At 46.7% G+C, this 19,894-nt stretch overlaps 1 protein-coding gene across 1 annotated transcript in view; it reads left to right on the forward strand.

Annotated features, from left to right (window-relative positions):
* The window catches only part of ano1a (anoctamin 1, calcium activated chloride channel a), a 218,615-nt gene that overhangs the window by 7,735 nt on the left and 190,986 nt on the right, over positions 1-19,894 (forward strand). The gene's annotated exons all lie outside the window — the stretch shown is intronic.

The raw sequence follows: 19,894 nt of genomic DNA on the forward strand, positions 1-19,894 counted from the left end.
GTTAGAGAAACCATATTCACACTGGTGGGTTGTAGGTTGACTGTTCCAATTACAAATCAACCTTCTCAATTTAAACTGCATTTATAAGGTAGTTCCTTCAATCCTCCACGTCTAGTGGTGATGATAGATGTTCGGAAGAGGCCACTCTGCCTATCGTTCTGGGCAGGCTCCTAGGTACAGCTATCTTGTTGAGTGCTCCCATTTCACCTGTTTCCCCCAGTGATGTTTTCCTCCAATGATTTTGTTTTTTCTACTTGATGTGTTGCTGCCGCTGTGCAGAAAGCGAGCACGCATGAGTGGACTATCCCTGCCCCACCCCGGTCATCCTACTAGTCCAACCTGTTCACATCCCTGATTTTCCCTTCATTATCACCTCTTCCCTAGCTAACAATGGACCACCATGCGTACAAGAAGCTGGAGTAACTCAGCGGACCAGGCAGAGGTGACGTTCGAAGTCTGAAGAAGGGTCTCGACCCCGAGACGTCACCCATTGTATGTTTCTTGTTGGGTCATCTGTACATGGTGGTGGTCGGTTGACTTTGGAAACGTCATTTTCAGACTCGAGAATTTGTAGATTTTATCAAGGAATGTTTCGTGAATTGCAGTTGTGGTTTTGTCAATGGTACACAATGGGAAGCACTTGGCATTGGTGATGGGGGAATAGGATGGTTTATATAATGGGGTGCTACTTATATGGGCCATATTGTCTTGGAGAATTAATACACTTTGTGTGTTTTTGAAAGCATGACATCTTGGGAAGTGGAGAATACATAGTCATCCCATCACACTCCAGATATGCCTTGAAAATACTGGAAAGGCTTGAGGGGGTCTGGGCTGAATCACTGCACAGAATACCTAAGATAGACACAAAATGCTGGAGTAACTCAGCGGGACTGGTATCATCTCTGGATAGAAGGAATGGGTGACGTTTTTTGGGTCGGGACCCTTCTTCTCAACCCGAAATGTCACCCATTCCTTCTACCCAGAGATGCTGCCTGTCCTGCTGAGTTACTCCAGCATTTTGTGTCCATCTTTGGTGTAAACCAGCACCTGCAGTTCCTTCCTGCGTAGAATACCGAGTTCTCTGGCTTACTCTTGCAGTCGTTGTCCAATTGACTGCCCAGTTACAAATTCAATCAGTGGTAAGCTCTAGGGCGTGTGTGTGGCAGCGAAGTCATTGAGCAGAGGTGAAGTTGATTAAATTCTTCTTTGTAGGATTATGGTCAGTCAGCGTGCGGTGAATGTTACCAGCTGGTCTTATTGTGCGGGAAGGAACTAGTGATGCTGGCTTGCACTGAAGATGGACACAAAGTGCTGGAGTAACTCAGAGAGTCAGGCAGCATCTCTGGAGAGCAGGAATGGCCTGAAGGAAGGTCTCGACCTGAAACGTCACTTTTCTCCGGAGATGCTTACTGACCTACCTGCTGAGCTAATCCAACATTTTGTGTCGATCTTCGAAGCCCTAATGTTACTCAGTTGCTGCTGCGCGCAGGAATAGGGTGGCACGGAGGCGCAGCTGGTAAAGTCGCTGCATTACAGCGCCAGTAGACCCAGGTTCGATTCCGACTGCGGGTGCCGTCTGTATGGAGTTTGTACGTCCTCCCCGTGAGCTGCGTGGGTTTCCTCCGGTTTCCTCCCACATCCCAAAGACGTGCGGGTTTGTAGGTTAATCGACCCTCTGTAAATTGCCGGCTGGTGTGTCGGCAGTGGATGGGAAAGTGGGATAACATAGAGCTAGTGTGATTGATGGTCAGCGTGGACTCAGTGGGCCGAAGGGCCTGTTTCCACGCTCCATCTCCAAGTCTGAAAACTAAAACCAAAGATAGCAAAGGGGCATGGGGCATTGTCTTAATACCACCAATCTGTGACGCTGGCTGACTCAGGCTGTCTGTGCGTAGCTCTGTGCGAGATTGCTATCCCAACTGAGACACATGCCCAGGTGTTAAGCAACAGGAATTTGGGCTGGATATGTCTTTGTCAGATCTGAATACATTGCATCAGTCAAATTGCTGGTATCATTCTGAATATTGTTACTCCATTTACTGTTGATAAATTGAGCAGTTGACAGGGCATTACAGAGGGCTTAAGGTTAAGGACATGCTTCTGTGCATCTGGAATCATAAACCGAACAGAACAAATAATCACAGACTTGCCTGTTTAATGAACAAAAAGCTTTCCCCTTCAATCTGGTATTTGTGGTCAACATGGCGATAAATGTGTATGAATATTGAATTCTCCAACTTTAAGTCACCCTTGCTTTCCCTCTCTCTCCGTCACATAGAAACATAGAAACATAGAAAATAGGTGCAGGAGGAGGCCATTCGGCCCTTCGAGCCTGCACCGCCATTCAATCTGATCATGGCTGATCATCCAACTCAGTATCCATACCTGCCTTCTCTCCATACCCCCTGATCCCTTTAGCCACAAGGGCCACATCTAACTCCCTCTTAAATATAGCCAATGAACTGGCCTCAACTACCTTCTGTGACAGAGAATTCCACAGATTCACCACTCTCTGTGTGAAAAAAAACGTTCTCATCTCGGTCCTAAAAGACTTCCCCCTTATCCTTAAACTGTGACCCCTTGTTCTGGACTTCCCCAACATCGGGAACAATCTTCCTGCATCTAGCCTGTCCAACCCCTTAAGAATTTTGTAAGTTTCTATAAGATCCCCCCTCAATCTTCTAAATTCCAGCGAGTACAAGCCGAGTCTATCCAGTCTTTCTTCATATGAAAGTCCTGCCATTCCAGGAATCAATCTGGTGATTGATTGAGTCACTCCCCCAGCCTGGTTCTCCGACTAGTTTCACTGTCCCCCTGATTCATTGTACTGTTTCTATGCCTTGTTGTCACCTTCCCCTCAACCAACAATGAACCATTTTACAATAGACAATAGACAATAGGTGCAGGAGTAGGCCATTTGGCCCTTCGAGCCAACACCGCCATTCACCGTGATCCTGGCTGATCATCCACAATCAGTACCCCATTCCTGCCTTCGCCCCTTATCCCTTGACTCCGCTATCATTAAGAGCTCTATCTAACTCTCTCTTGAAAGCTTCCAGAGAATTGGCCTCCACTGCCTTCTGAGGCAGAGAATTCCACAGCTACATTTACATTTCCTTTGACATTGTCTGCTTTGATCTGTCGTTTTCACACCTTACCCTTCCATATCTCTCAATTCCCTCTCCCCCTGACTCTCAGTCTGAAGAAGGGTCGCGACCCGAAACGTCACCCATTCCTTCTCTCCAGAGATGCTGCCTGACCTGCTGAGTTACGCCAGCATTTTGTGCCTGTCTTTGGTGATAAATATTTTTCCTCTCTTTAACTTTAACTTCGAAAAGAGTAATTGAATCTCCTATTTTGAACTCAGTGGTCCAGCACCATTGGATAATATGAGACACGAGAAAATGCAGATGCTGGTTTACAAAAGAAACACAAAGTGCTGGAGTAACTCAGCAGGTCAGGCAGATGAGGAAGAACTTTTTCATTAGAACGGAGATGAGGAAGAACTTTTTCGTTAGAACGGAGATGAGGAAGAACTTTTTCGTTAGAACGGAGATGAGGAAGAACTTTTTCAGTCAGAGAGTGGTGAAGGTGTGGAATTCTCTGCCTCAGAAGGCAGTGGAGGCCAGTTCGTTGGATGCTTTCAAGAGAGAGCTGGATAGAGCTCTTAAGGATAGTGGAGTGAGGGGGTATGGGGAGAAGGCAGGAACGGGTTACTGATTGAGAGTGATCAGCCATGATCGCATTGAATGGCGGTGCTGGCTCGAAGGGCTGAATGGCCTACTCCTGCACCTATTGTCTATTGTCTATTGTCTGCAGGACATGCATAGGTGACGTTTCAGGTCGGATTCTTCTTCAGACTGGTGAAGGGTTTTGACCCGAAACGTCACCTATCCATGTTTTCCAAAGATGCTGCCTGACCTGCTGAGTTACTCCAGCACTTTGTGTTTTTTTTCCCCCTTGATTACTGGTTTAGTAATCAATTGGTTGACATCCACTTCAACCTGTGAATTTTCATGACCTATCCTTAATCTGATGGCTCTCCTGATCAATCACTGGAACAGTGGAGTTCATACAGTCCTTCAGCACAGCACACCCTCATCAATCATCAAGTACCATCTTAGTCTAATCCCATTTCCCTGCACATGGTGTGTAGCCTTCAACACCTTGGTCGTTCAGCTGCTCATCTAAATACCTCTGAAGTTTAATTTAGTCGAGTTTAGTGATACAGCACAAAAATAGGCCCTTCAGCTACCGTGTCTACACCAACCAGTTCATACTAATGGTGGACACAAAAAGCTGGAGTAACTCAGCGGGTCAAACAGCATCTCTGGAGAAAAGGAGTAGGTCACAGAAGGTAGTTGAGGCCAGTTCATTGGCTATATTTAAGAGGGAGTTAGATGTGGCCCTTGTGGCTGAAGGGATCAGGGGGTATGGAGAGAAGGCAGGTACAGGATACTGAGTTGGATGATCAGCCATGATCATATTGAATGGCGGTGCAGGCTCGAAGGACCGAATGGCCTACTCCTGCACCTATTTTCTATGTTTCTATGTTTCTATGTGACGTTTCGGGACAAGACCCTTTCTTCAGCCACCTCTTCAGAAGAAGGGTCTCAACCCGAAACGTCACCCATTCCTTTTCTCCAGAGATGCTGATTGACCCGTTGAGTTACTCCAGCTTTTTTGTCCATCTTTGGTTTAAACCAGCATCTGCAGTTCCTTCCGACACACGAGTGCAAACTATTTCGATGTTTGTTATCCCTCTTTCTCATCCACTGCCTGGACACTAGCGGCAATTTACAGAGGGCCGACTGAACCGACAAACCCGCACATCATTGGGAGGTGGAAGGAAACCGGAGCACCCGGAGAAAACCCATGCGTTCAGAGGCGGAGCGTGCAAACTCCACACAGACAGCAGCACCCGACGTCAGGATCGAACAACGTGATCTGGGTGTCCTAGTGCATCAGTCACTGAAAGGAAGCATGCAGATACAGCAGGCAGTGAAGAAAGCCAATGGAATGTTGGCCTTCATAACAAGAGGAGTTGAGTATAGGAGCAAAGAGGTCCTTCTGCAGTTGTACAGGGCCCTAGTGAGACCGCACCTGGAGTACTGTGTGCAGTTTTGGTCTCCAAATTTGAGGAAGGATATTCTTGCTATTGAGGGCGTGCAGCTTAGGTTTACTAGGTTAATTCCCGGAATGGCGGGACTGTCATATGTTGAAAGACTGGAGCGACTAGGCTTGTATACACTGGAATTTAGAAGGATGAGAGGGGATCTTATCAAAACGTATAAGATTATTAAGGGGTTGGACACATTAGAGGCAGGAAACATGTTCCCAATGAATAGAATAGAATAGTTCCTTTATTGTCATTGTAACATGAGCCATGTACAACGAAATTGTAAAATGTCAGCCAGTCAGTGCACCATTCAAACATTTCTAAAAGCTAACGATACATACAAGGTAAAATATTTAAAAAAAGATAAACAACTAAAATAAATATCATGAAAATAGCACGCATAAACACCCAACCCTACATCCTTCTGTCGATTTCACAGTCTCTTATTATGTATCGCCCCTGCGTTCCTTGGCGGCTACATTTAGTGCCTTTATAGCAGTGGGGTAAAAACTATTTTTAAGTCTGTTTGTCCTTGTCCTTGTAGATCTGTACCGTCTGCCTGACGGTAACAGTTCAAACAGGGAGTGTCCGGGGTGGGAAATGTCCTTTATAATACTCTGGGATTTTTTGATGCAGCGGGAACTGTGTAAGTCCTCCAAGGTAAGTAGAGGGCAGCCGACAATCCTCTGGGCGTTGTCAATGGCCCTCTGGAGCGCTTTCCTCTGAGCCGCTGTGCAGCTGGTGTACCATACGCATACACAGTATGTTAGGATGCTCTCAATGTAGCACCGATAAAAGGACAACAGCAGTCTCTGAGTGATGTTATTCTTCCTGAGCACCCTCAGGAAGTGCAGTCTCTGCTGGACCTTTTTCAGCAGCGCAGAGGTGTTCACGCTCCACGTCAGGTCCTCCTCAATATGGATTCCCAGGAAGCGGAAATCCGCCACCCTCTCCACACAGTCCCCTCTGATAGTTAATGGTACCATGTCCGTTTTATTCTTTCTGAAGTCTATTATTATTTCCTTTGTCTTTAAGGTGTTGAGGAGCAGGTTATTTTCTCCACACCACACTGTCAGCTGCTCCGCCTCATCCCGGTAGGCGTACTCGTCCCCCCCGGTGATGAGTCCCACCACCGTAGTGTCATCCGCAAATTTGACAATGGTGTTGCTGTGGTGGGCGGGGGTGCAGTCATGTGTATAGATGGTGTAGAGCAGGGGGCTCAGCACGCAGCCCTGTGGAGAGCCGGTACTGAGGCTGAGGGCCGTGGATGTGTGATGGCCCACTCTGACTCTCTGGCTGCGAGCTGACAGGAAGCTATTTATCCACATGCAGGTGGAGTGTGGAAGTCCCAAGTCCCCCAGTTTGTCCACCAGTTTATGGGGAAGGATTGTATTAAAGGCAGAGCTGTAGTCCACAAAGAGCATCCGCACGTAGCTCCCCGGCTGCTCCAGGTGGAACAGTGCAGCATGGAGGGCTGTGGCTATAGCGTCCTCTGTGGATCTATTCGCTCTGTACGCAAACTGGTGGGGGTCAAAGCTTCGGGGCAGGAGTGATGTGATATGACCCCGGACCAGTTTTTCAAAACACTTCATCACCACTGGTGTGAGTGCGACTGGCCGGTAGTCGTTGAGGCTGGAAATGTGGGGTTTTTTGGGCAAGGGGACTATGATTGCGGACTTCAGACAGGATGGAACAGTGGACTGGGCCAGAGACTGGTTGAAAATCCTCGTACAGACTCCAGCCAGCTGGTCAGCGCAGTCCTTCAGCACGCGTCCAGAGACGCCGTCGGGTCCAGTAGCCTTCCTTGGATTGATGGCCCGCAGCGTGCGCCTCACCTCATGCTCCTCTATCTTGAGGGTTAGGCTGCTGTGGACCATGTGGTGTGATATGGCTGTCTCGGGTGGCTCCACTTCAAAGCGAGCAAAGAAGAGGTTCAGCTCCTCTGCCAACGAGGCGTCACCTTCAGCAGCTCCAAGGTTGGTCTTATAGTTGGTTAGATACTGGATCCCCTGCCACACCTGCCTGCTGTTGTTACTGTCCAGGTGGTCCTCTATCTTCCTCCTGTAGTCTAATTTGGCCTCTCTGATGCCTCTCTTCAGGTTAGCTCGGGCCATGCTGTATAAAGCCCTATCGCCAGACCTAAAAGCAGTGTTCCTCTCTTTTAACAGCCGCTGGACCTCCCGGGTCATCCAGGGCTTCTGGTTGGGGTAGACCCGGATGCGTTTGTCCACTGTGACAGTGTCCATGCAGTTTTTAATGTAACATAGTACACTGTCTGTGAACACCTCCAGGTCCCGGTGTTCAAACACATCCCAGTTGGTCCTGTCGAAGCAGTCCTGCAGCTGCTGAGATGCACCATCAGGCCAAGTTGTGATGGTCTTTGTGATGGTAGGAGCGGTTTTCCTGAGGGGGGCATATGCAGGAATTAAAAACAGGGACATATGGTCCGACTGACCCAGGTGTGGTAGTTGTCTAGCCCTGTAGCCCAGCTTGATGTTGGAGTAGACCTTGTCCAGTGTGTTAGCTCCTCTTGTAGCACATTTAACATGCTGATAGAATTTGGGGAGCATTTTCTTCAAGTCCGCGTGGTTAAAGTCCCCTGCTATGATGTGAACACCGTCAGGATATATGCTCTGTTGACTGCTAGTGCTACCATACAAATATCCGATAGCCGAGTTAGCATTAGCATCCGGTGGTATGTACACAGCAGTTATCATGACAACAGTAAACTCTCTAGGGAGATAAATGGGCCTGCATTTAACAGTCACATACTCCAGGTCCGGGGAGCAGTGACTGTCTACAATCACTGTGTTTGTACACCAGGTGTTGTTCACGTACACACAGAGCCCTCCACCTCTGCTCTTACCAGAGTCTCTTGTCCTGTCATGACGCTGTGCTGTGTAGCCTGCTAGCTCGATAGCAGAGTCCGGAATGAAAGAATGAAGCCAGGTCTCCGTGATCAACAGGATACAGCTGTCCTTCACGGCGTTGTTAGCTGCAGTCTGCAGCCTAAGTTCATCCATCTTGTTAGCGAGGGATCTGGCGTTCGTTAGAAACAGGCTGGGAAGCGGTGGTTTCAGTGGCTGCCTCCGTAGCCTGACCAGAGCGCCGGCCCTGCCGCCTCGCTTTTGCCTTCTCTCTCTGCGCCGCCTTCGCCTCCTCCCCGCGGGGATGGTGATCCACGGAGAGTCGGGGCTCCTCGCTATGTCCGCCGGGATCTTGTATGAGCGGACAAACTCGGCGGTAACCCCCCATTCGCGACCGGCTCCAATCCTAAGAAGATCCTGCCGGCCGTAGACGTTGTTCGCCCGACAGTAAGTACACAGGGCACAAAACAACACGCACACATACACATACACAAAAAACACGAGCACTGACCGGGAGGACATCGAGCCGCTGCAACTGTGTGCGCCGCCTAACCAACTGTTGGGGGAGTCCAGAACATGGGGCCACAGTTTAAGAATAAGGGGTAGGCCATTTAGAACTGAGATGAAGAAAAACTTTTTCAGTCAGAGGGTTGTGAATCTGTGGAATTCTCTGCCTCAGAGGGCAGTGGAGGCCAATTCTCTGAATACATTCAAGAGAGAGCTAAATAGAGCTCTTAAGGATAGCGGAGTCAGGGGGTATGGGGAGAAAGCGAGAATGGGGTACTGATTGAGAATGATCAGCCATGATCACATTGAATGGCGGTGCTGGCTCGAAGGGTCGAATGGCCTACTCCTGCACCTATTGTCTATTGAACCTGGGACTGTGGTGCTGTGAGGAAGCAACTCCACCAGCTCTATGACTTTATGATTCTCTAAGATGTGTTCAAAGTTCAGCGTGTGAAGAAACATAGAAACATAGACAAATAGGTGCAGGAGTAGGCCTTTCAGTCCATCGAGCCAGCACTGCCATTTAATATGATCATGGCTGATCATTTAAAATCAGTATCCCGTTCCTGCTCTCTCCCCATATCCCTTGATTCCTTTAGCCCTAAGAGCTAAATCTAACTGTCCCTTGAAAACATCCAGTGAATTGGCCTCCACTGCCTTCTGTGGCAGAGAATTCCACAGATTCTGGGTGGAAAGGTTTTTCCTCATCTCAGTCCTAAATGGCCTAAATTTAATATTCTTAAACTGTGACCCCTGGTTCTGGACTCCCCCAACATCAGGACCATTTTTCCTGCGTCTAGCCTGTCCAATCCTTTAAGAATTGTTTATGTTTCTATAAGATCCCCTCTCGTCCTTCCAAATTCCAGTGGAAGCAAGCCCGGTCAGGAATAGAGGGATCTTTGCAGAAGCAGCAGAGACCACAAGAGAGCGATCATCTGTGCCACCCACAATGTTGTGAGAGTATCTGCTTCCATCGCCCACTCTGATTACAACTCTCCCCAGGGTCAAAGAGTTCCTCCTTAGATCCCCTCTAAACCTTTTAGCCCTTATCCTAAATTACGCCCCCTAGTTTTAGATGCCTTTATTTAAGGGGGGGACTTTCCTAATAGCTAACCTATCTACAGGCTTCTTAAGTTTGTATATCTCAGCCTTCGTCTCCTCAGCACCAAGTAAAATAAATCCAACCGATACAGTCCCTCCTGATAGCTGAAATGTTCCATCTTCAGCATCAGTCTGAAGAAAGGTCCCGACCAGAAACGTCACCCATCCATGTTTTTCAGAGATGTTGCTTGACCCACTGAAGTTACTCCAGCACTGTACAGTCACACAGTGTGGAAACAGGCCCTTCGGGCAACTTGCCCACACCGACCAACATGTCCCATCTATTTCACAAAATGCTGGAGTAACTCAGCAGGTCAGGCAGCATCTCGGGAGAGAAGGAATGGGTGACGTTTCGGGTCGAGACCCTTCTTCAGACTGCCTGACCTGCTGAATTACTCCAGCATTTTGTGAAATAAATACCTTCGATTTGTACCAGCATCTACTGTTATTTTCTTACACAACATGTCCCATCTACATCAATCCCACTTGCCTGTGTTTGGCCCGTATCCCTCTAAAGTTGTCTTATCCACGTGCCTATCTAAATGTTTCTTAAACGTGGCAATAGTTCTTGCCTCAACTGCCAGCTCGTTCCGTTCAACCACCACCCTTTGTGTGGAAAAAGTAACCTCTCTCGGGTTGCTATTAAATCTTTCCCCCCTCACCTTCAACCTTTGTGCCTATTTTTTTAACCATGCAGGTAAATCTCTGAACCCTCTCCAGTGTAATCATGTCCTTACACTGTGGCAACTAAAGCATTGCAGAAAGGAGATGGGGGTGCACTCTAGGAAGTTCTTAGGAGATTTGCCAGGATTTATAAAGTTGTATCATAACTTCACAGTCATTGTGCTCTCCTGGCTTGCTCTATAAATATTTTTCATGGCGCAATAAATAAAATATCGCCTTTATGGAAATATTCTTTTTTAGCTTCATCTTCAATAGTGTTTTTTTATCTCTTCGATTTTGTTTTAACGTTGGACTTTAAACCAATATAAATCTGACTAGCTTCCTTGGGTGAGATATGGGTAGAATGAAACTGATAGACCAAAGGTTTCAGAGGAAACTGCAGATGGGAAGAGGGAAACTGGAGGTATGAGAAGGTGCAAAGAACAAATGAATGAAAGGTGAGGAAAGAGCAAATCAAAGCCAGTCGGGTGATCGAGGAGAGGTGGAGCCCACAATGGTCCATTGTTGGCTGTGGAGAAGGTGAAGACGAGTGGATACAAATAGTGAAACCAAGCAGGATGGCAGTGAAAATAGTGCGGTGTCTAGGGTGGGGGAGAGAGAGAGAGAGAGAGAGAGAGGGAGAGGGAGAGGGAGAGGGGGGAGGGAGAGGGAGAGGGAGAGGGAGAGGGGGAGGGAGAGGGGGAGGGGGAGGGGAATGGGGAGGGGGAGGGGGAGAGGGAGAGGGAGAGGGAGAGGGAGAGGGAGAGGGAGAGGGAGAGGGAGAGGGAGAGGGAGAGGGAGAGGGAGAGGGAGAGGGAGAGGGAGAGGGAGAGGGAGAGGGAGAGGGAGAGGGAGAGGGGGAGAGGGGGAGAGGGGGAGAGGGGGAGAGGGGGAGAGGGGGAGAGGGGGAGAGGGGGAGAGGGAGAGAGGCAGAGGGAGAGAGGGAGAGGGAGAAGAAGTGTTAGAGAAATCAATATTTGTATTGTTGGGTTGTAAGCTGCCCAAGTGAAATGTGAGGTGCTTGGGAACACCTTTCTTGTATCTAGCAAAAACTCAGGGTCTAGGATATCATGCCAGCAAGAGTTAGCAGTGGAGGCAGAGTCAATTATTTTATTTAAAAGGGAGCTGTAAAAGTACCTGAAAGGAAAGAACTAAAGTCATCGTAGCCTAGCCTCTGAAGTGAAGGACGTTCCTTTGGGAAGGAGATGAGTGGGAATTTCTTTTGTCAGAGGGTGGTGAATCTGCCGAAGGCATTGCCACAGAAGGCTGTGGTGGCCAAGTCAATGGATATATTTAAGGCAGAGATAGATAGATTCCTGATTAGTACGGGTGTCAGGGGTTATGGGGAGAAGGCAGGAGAATGGGGTTAGGAGGGAGAGATAGATCTGGCATGATTGAATGGTGGAGTAGACCTGGTAGACTGAATGGCCAAATTCTGCTCCTTTCCCTTACAAACGTACAGAGCCATAGGAAGATGTGTAGGAAAATTAACTGCAGATGCTGGTACAAATCGAAGGTATCACAAAATGCTGGAGTAACTCAGCGGGTCAGGCAGCATCTAGGAGAGAAGGAATGGGTGATGTTTCAGCTCAAGACCCATTCCTTCTCTCCTAGATGCTGCCTGACCTGCTGAGTTACTCCAGCATTTTGTGATACCTTCATACTGTAGGACAATAGACAATAGGTGCAGGAGGAGGCCATTTGGCCCTTCGAGCCAGCACCGCCATTCAATGTGATCATGGCTGATCATTCTCAATCAGTACCCCGTTCCTGCCTTCTCCCCATACCCCCTGACTCCGCTATCCTTAAGAGCTCTATGTAGGAAGATGATCAGGGACTAGAATTAGCTGATACAAAGGGCCAGTATAACCTTTATAGGCTGAATAGCCTCCCACAGTGACCTAGCTATTCAGTGATTGTGCGTTTTTTGATAGGAAAAGGAAGTAAAATGTTTACATGATGAAATGGTATACGGGAGACTTTAAACCATTACATTTTTTTAGCTGCCTCACAATGTTATGTTTGAGTGTACCATCAATCAAATACCTCGTGTTCTTTTAATAAGCTAACGTGCACATTCTCAGAATAAAAATAGCTACAATCACAACACTGGAATATTTCGTTGCCATTCAGCTAATGCGGCTGTTTAAAAAAAGTGTCTGAAAAATATACTTGTGTATTTTCAGATTACAAATGCACATGGAATATTTTAGCAAGCATCGTAGAACATAGGACATAGAACATAGAGCGACTAGGCTTGTATACACTGGAATTTAGAAGGATGAGAGGAGATCTCATCGAAACGTATAAAATTATTAAGGGGTTGGACACGTTAGAGGCAGGAAACATGTTCCCAATGTTGGGGAAGTCCAGAACAAGGGGTCACAGTTTAAGAATAAGGGGGAGGCCATTTAGAACTGAGATGAGGAAAAACTTTTTCAGTCAGAGAGTTGTGAATCTGTGGAATTCTCTGCGTCAGAAGGCAGTGGAGGCCAATTCTCTGAATGCATTCAAGAGAGAGCTAGATAGAGCTCTTAAGGACAGTGGAGTCAGGGGGTATGGGGAGAAGGCAGGAACGGGGCACTGATTGAGAATGATCAGCCATGATCACATTGAATGACGGTGCTGGCTCGAAGGGCCGAAGGGCCGAATGGCCTCCTCCTGCACCTATTGTCTATTGTAACAGCACAGCACAGGAACGGCATTCCAGGCTCTCTTTATTTCCTCGTTATATGTGTAAATGGCATCAAATGGCAAATTTTACGCTGGTCAAACTTCTAAATATTATTTTCTATAACATCTCTCAAACTGCAATAACATTCATCAAACTGTCAATGTTTTGTGGAAAGATGAAACAAGTTAATAAGACATCTTAATAAGTCCCTCATAAGTTCATAAGCGATATGAGCCAAATGTGGCCATTCGGCCCATCAAGTCCACTCCGCCATTATTCAGTCAAGGCTGATCTATCTCTCCCTCCTAACCCCATTCTCCTGCCTTCTCCCCGTAACCCCTGACACCCGTACTAATCAAGAATCCACCTATCTTTGCCTTAATAATATACATTGATCAGTCAGAGAGTTGTCAATCTGTGGAAATCACTGCCTCAGAAGGCAGTGGAGGCCAATTCTCTGAATGCATTCAAGAGAGAGCTAGATAGAGCTCTTAAGGATAGCGGAGTCAGGGGGTATGGGGAGAAGGCAGGAACGGGGTACTGATTGAGAATGATCAGCTATGATCACATTGAATGGTGGTGCTGGCTCGAAGGGCCAAATGGCCTATTCCTGCACCTATTGTCTATTGTCTATTGATTTGGCCTCCACAGCCTTCTGTGGCATCTTCCATGGGGAAGGTGATCATAATATGATAGAATGTTATGTTTAATTGTGAGAGACAAATGTAATTCTGGAACCAAAAATGACTAATCTTTGCCATAGGAAATTGAGATATTGGAGCAAACAGAATGATGGCAAATGTGCAGCTCTAGATATTTAAAGCAATGTTTCATAAATTTTAGTATAGGCAGTAAAATATACATTCATATGAATAACATGCATTTTATCATTGAGATGTAAAAGCTCAGAGCATCCCACCCACCTCTCCAGTAGCTTCTCACGCACCAGTAATGGCTGTGCTAATCACTACAAAGCCTTACCACTCTGACAACATCATAATGTTGACACGGTGGCACACTGTTCGAGTTGCTGCCTTACAGCGCCAGAGATCCATGCTCGATCCTGACTATGGTTGCTGCCTGTATGGAGTTTGTACGCTCTCTCTGTGACTGCGTGGGTTTTCTCCGGGTGTTCCGGTTTCCTCCCACACTCCAGGGACGTACAGGTTTGTAGTTTAGTTTAGAGACACAGTGTTGAAACAGGCCCTTCAGCCCACCGAGTCCGCGCTGACCAGCGATCAGCCCGTATACTAACACTGGCCTGCACACGAGGGACAATTTACAATTCTTACCGATGCCAATTAATCTGCAAACCTGTATGTATATGGTAAATTAATTGCCGTTAACCTTTTGAAGGCTAAAGTGCACCCTTGAATTAACATTAACCTTCGTAGGTTAATTGGCGTTGGTAAAAAAAAATTGCAAATTGTCCCCAGTGTGTCGGATAGTTCTAGTATACGGGGTGATTGTTGGTCAGCACGGACTCGGTGGGCCGAATGGCCTGTTTCTCAGCTGCATCTCTAAAGTCTAAAGACTTCAGTCCCCTCTATCACTCTCAGGGGAAATTCTGAACCATACTGGTCTCCTTGGTGCATGTCGGTCGTTGCTGATGGTGCCAGTGTTAACTAACGGCCCTCCCTCCAAGAACTAGTTTTCCAATTTGACATTCAACACTTGATTCTCGAATATCCTTTATTAATAAGGAACGTGGGAATAAAAATCTCTTCAGCGTAAACTCCACCATTGCATATTTTATGAACACAGCTAAATATTTTATAACCTACAACATGAATCTTCGTGTGCAGTGTTAAACCCAATGATTTATTTTGACCACGTCCTGATGTAATCAAATCCTTTTTGATGAGCTTTGAAAATTTATTTCAACAAAGTTTTCATTAGCTGCTGCTGCTGCTGCTGTTGGTAACGTTCATCTGTGTAATCTTTCACGGGAGATGATGGTCAAGCACTTTTCGCACAGATATTACCAAAGCCCTAAAAGGCAACAATATTATTCCTCAAAATATAAACGTGGATAGGTCTATGGCGATCCTTGACATTTGTCAATAGGTTTACGGTCATTTGCACGAGTGTGGTCAGGTGCAGGTACAATGGAAACATTCATTTTGATGCATAAGCATCAGTGGGAAGTAGGCTTTGGTGCATCATGAATCTACTTTTTATTGCAAAGAAAAGGTTTGTTGGGAGGGATGGAGGGGCCTGAGGGAAGGATTGGTAACTCACTCCACCACCACTCATAGAGTCTTCAGACTTTGTACTTTAGAGATACTGCGTGGAAACAGGCCCTTCGGCCCATCGAGCCCGCTCCGACCGGCGATCGCCCCGTACGCTAGCACTATCCTACACACACTGGGGTCAAATTACAATTTTAGCGAAGCCAATTAATCTACAAACCTGTACGTCTTTGGAGTGTGGGAGGAAACCGGAGCGCCCGGAGAAAACCCACGTGGTCACAGGGAGAACGTATAAACCCCCTACGGACAGCACCCATAGTCAGGATTGAACACGGGTTTCTGGTGCTGTAAGGCAGCAATTCTACCGCTGTGCCACCATGTTGCCCCTTAGTCGTAGGCTCGTATCGTACGGAAACAGGCCCTTCGGCCCAACACATCCATGCCGACCAAATTTCCCCGGTGTGGGATGAATAAAGGAATATGTTATTATATTATTATTATTAAAATGCCCCATCTAAGCTATTCTCATTTGTCTGCGTTTAGCCCACATCCCTTCAAAACTTTCCTATCCAAATGTCTTTTAAATAGTGTTGGTATCTGCCTCAATTCCATTCTTTGGCAACTCGTTCCATATACCCACCACCCTCTGAGCTGAAAACGATTCCGCTCAGGTTTTTAGTAAATCTTGCCCCTCGTATGTCTGCATTGTTTTTGATTCCTCGATCCTGGGTAAAAGACTCTGTGCATTCACCTGTGTAAGAAAATAACTGCAGATGCTGGTACAAATCGAAGGTATTTATTCACAAAATGCTGGAGTAACTCAGCGGGTCAGGCAGCATCTCAGGAGAGAAGGAATGGGCGACGTTTCGGGTCGAGACCCTTCTTCAGACTGTGCATTCATCTGATCTGTACCCTCAATAATCCTCTCTCAAATCATTGTTCCTCTTATTCTATTATCAGATCCCTGTGTGAGGTTACACTTAATCGTTCCAATTTTATCTCCATTGAAAGAGACAGAAGTTTAGATAATAGACAAAAGACAATAGACAATAGGTGCAGGAGGAGGCCATTCGGCCCTTCGAGCCAGCACCGCCATTCAATGTGATCATGGCTGATCATTCTCAATCAGTACCCCGTTCCTGCCTTCTCCCCATACCCCCTGACTCCGCTATCCTTAAGAGCTCTATCCAGCTCTCTCTTGAATGCATTCACAGAATTGGCCTCCACTGCCTTCTGACGCAGAGAATTCCACAGATTCACAACTCTCTGACTGAAAAAGTTTTTCCTCATCTCAGTTCTAAATGGCCTACCCCTTATTCTTAAACTGTGGCCCCTGGTTCTGGACTCCCCCAACATTGGGAACATGTTTCCTGCCTCTAACGTGTCCAGCCCCTTAATAATCTTATACGTTTCGATAAGATCTCATCTCATCCTTCTAAAGTAGCAGCAATCAGCAGCAGCAGCAGCAGCAGTAGCAGCAGCACCAAGCTATGTTACTTGGGAAGTATTGTGTGGGGATAGTAAGGAGTAAGACCTGTGTGATCTCCCGGACAAGTTTCGATCGCCTAGCTTGGGGTCGGAGAGGAATTTCCCGGATTTTTTTTCCCAAATTGGCCTGGGTTTTTTATCCGGTTTTTCGCCTCTCCCAGGAGATCACTCAGTTCTTTTGGGTGGGCGGTTGGAGCGGTTGGAGCAGCGGCTGGGGGGGCGGTAGGTTTAGTAACCGAGCACGGGGCTTTGTTTGGGGAGTATGAGTGCCAGGGCAGTTTATTGTTCTGGGTGTCGGATGTGGGGAATCTGGGAGTCTGATAGTCTTCCAGACATCCACATCTGCGCCAGGTGCGACGAGATGGGGCTCCTAAGGGACCGTATTAGGAACCTGGAGCGGCAGATTGATGACCTCCGTCTGGTCAGGGAGAGTGAGGAGGTTATAGAGAGGAGTTACAGAGAGGTGGTCACTCCTAGACCACGGGAGGTAGACAAGTGGGTCACTGTTAGGGGGGGCAAGGAGCAGAGGCAGGGACTAGAGAGTACCCCGTGGATGTACCCCTTGGTAATAAATATTCCTGTTTAAGTGTTGTTGGGGAGTACAGCCTACCTGGGGGCAGCGACGGCGCCCGGGCCTCTGGCAAGGAGTCCGGCCCTGTTGCTCAGAAGGATAGGGAAAGGAAGAGGAGAACGATAGTAATAGGGGACTCTATAGTGAGGGGGTCAGATAGGCGATTCTGTGGACGCAGTCGGGAGACCCGGATGGTGGTTTGCCTCCCTGGTGCCGGTGTCCGGGATGTGTCTGAGCGTGTCCAGGATATCCTGAAAGGGGAGGGAGAGGAGCCAGAGGTCGTGGTACATATAGGTACCAACAATATAGGTAGGATAAGGGAAGAGGTCCTGAAAGGAGAATTCAGGGGGCTAGGAAGGGAGTTAAAAAAAAAGGACTTCCAAAGCAATAATCTCAGGCTTACTGCCTGTGCCACGCGATAGTGAGAATAGGAATGGAGTGAGGTGGAGGATAAATACGTGGCTGAGGAACTGGTGCAGGGAGCAGGGATTCAAGTTTCTGGATTATTGGGATCTCTTCTGGGGGAAGTATGACCTGTACAAAAAGGACGGGTTGCATCTGAACCTGAGGGGAACCAATATCCTGGCGGGGAGATTTGCTAAGGTAATTGCGGAGACTTTAAACTAGTACGGTTGGGGGGAGGGACTCAAACACAGATAGCTAATAGGCAGTGTGTGAGGCAGGAGGCAGAAAAGGGAAACACTCAGACCCAATATGTAGGAGAGAAAGAAGGGAAAAGAAATAAACTGAGAATAAGAAATGATGGGTCCCTTAAATGTGTATATTTTAATGCTAGGAGCATTGTAAGAAAGGTGGATGAGCTTAGAGCCTGGATTGACATCTGGAAGTATGATGTTGTGGCGATCAGTGAAACATGGTGGCAGGAGGGTTGCGATTGGCAATTAAATATTCCAGGATTTCATTGTTTCAGATGTGATAGAATCGGAGGGGCAAGAGGTGGGGGTGTTGCATTGCTTGTCAGGGAGGATATCACAGCAGTGCTTTGACAGGACAGACTAGAAGGCTCGATTAGGGAGGCTGTTTGGGTGGAACTCAGAAATGAGAAAGGTTTAGCAACACTTACAGGGGTGTATTATAGACCGCCAAATAGGGAACGAGAATTGGAAGAGCAAATATGTAAGGAGATAGCAGATATTAGTAGTAAGCACAGAGTAGTGATTGTGGGTGATTTCAATTTTCCGTACATAGACTGGGAATCACATTCTGTTAAAGGGCTAGATGGTTTGGAGTTTGTAAAATGTGTGCAGGATAGTTTTTTGCAGCAATACGTAGAGGTGCCTACCAGAGAAGGGGCAGTGTTGGACCTCCTGTTGGGAAATGAGACGGGTCAGGTGACGGAGGTATGTGTTGAGGAGCACTTTGGGTCTAGTGATCACAATGCCATTAGTTTCAATATAATTATGGAGAAGGTCAAATCTGGACCAAGGGTTGAGATTTTGGATTGGAGCAAGGCTAATTTTGAGGAGATGAGAAAGGATTTAAAAGGAGTGAAATGGGACATTTTGTTTTATGAAAAGGATATAATAGAGAAATGGAGGATATTTAAAGGTGAAATTTTGAGAGTACAGAGTCTTTATGTCCCTGTTCAGTGGAAAGGAAAGAATAATAATTTGAAAGAGCCGTGATTTTCCAGGGAAATTGGACACTTGGTTCGGAAAAAGAGGGAGATATACAATAAATATAAGCGGCAGGGAGTAAATGATGTTCTTGAGGAATATAAAGAATGTAAAAGGAATCTTAAGAAGGAAATTAGAAAAGCGAAAAAAAGATATGAGGTTGCTTTGGCAAGTAATGTAAAAGTAAACCCCAAGGGGTTCTACAGATATGTCAATAGCAAAAGGATAGCGAGGGATAAAATTGGTCCATTAGAGAGTCAGAGTGGACAGCTATGTGCTGAGCCGGAAGAAATGGGGGAAATCATCATCATCATCATATATATACAGCCGGAAACAGGCCTTTTCGGCCCTCCAAGTCCGTGCCGCCCAGCGATCCCCGTATATTAACACTATCCTACACACACTAGGGACAATTTTTACATTTACCCAGCCAATTAACCTACATACCTGTACGTCTTTGGATATTAAACAATTTCTTTTCTTCGGTATTCACCGAGGAGAAGGATATTGAATTATGTGAGGTAAGTGAAACAAGTAGAGTAGTAATGGAAATTATGAGGATTAAAGAAGAGGAGGTACGGACACTTTTGAAAAATATAAAAGTGGATAAGTCTCCAGGTCCTGATAGGATATTCCCTAGGACATTGAGGGAAGTTAGTGCAGAAATAGCAGGGGCTATGACGGAAATATTTCAAACGTCATTAGAAACGGGGATGGTGCGGGAAGATTGGCGTATTGCGCATGTTGTGCCTTTGTTTAAAAAAGGTTCTAAAAGTAAACCTAGCAATTATAGACCTGTTAGTTTGACGTCTGTGGTGGGAAAATTAATGGAAAAGATACTTAGGGACAATATATATAATTATATGGATAAACAAGGCCTGATTAGAAACAGTCAACATGGATTTGTGCCTGGAAGGTCATGTTTGACTAATCTTCTTGAATTTTTTGAAGAGGTTACCAGGGAAATTGATAAGGGCAAGGCTGTGGATGTTGTCTATATGGACTTCAGTAAGGCATTTGCAAGATTCCACATGGTAGGTTGATTAAGAAGGTTAAATCGTTGGGTATTAAT

Source organism: Rhinoraja longicauda, chromosome 18 (genome assembly GCF_053455715.1).
Source record: "Rhinoraja longicauda isolate Sanriku21f chromosome 18, sRhiLon1.1, whole genome shotgun sequence".
NCBI classification, from domain to species: domain Eukaryota; kingdom Metazoa; phylum Chordata; class Chondrichthyes; order Rajiformes; family Arhynchobatidae; genus Rhinoraja; species Rhinoraja longicauda.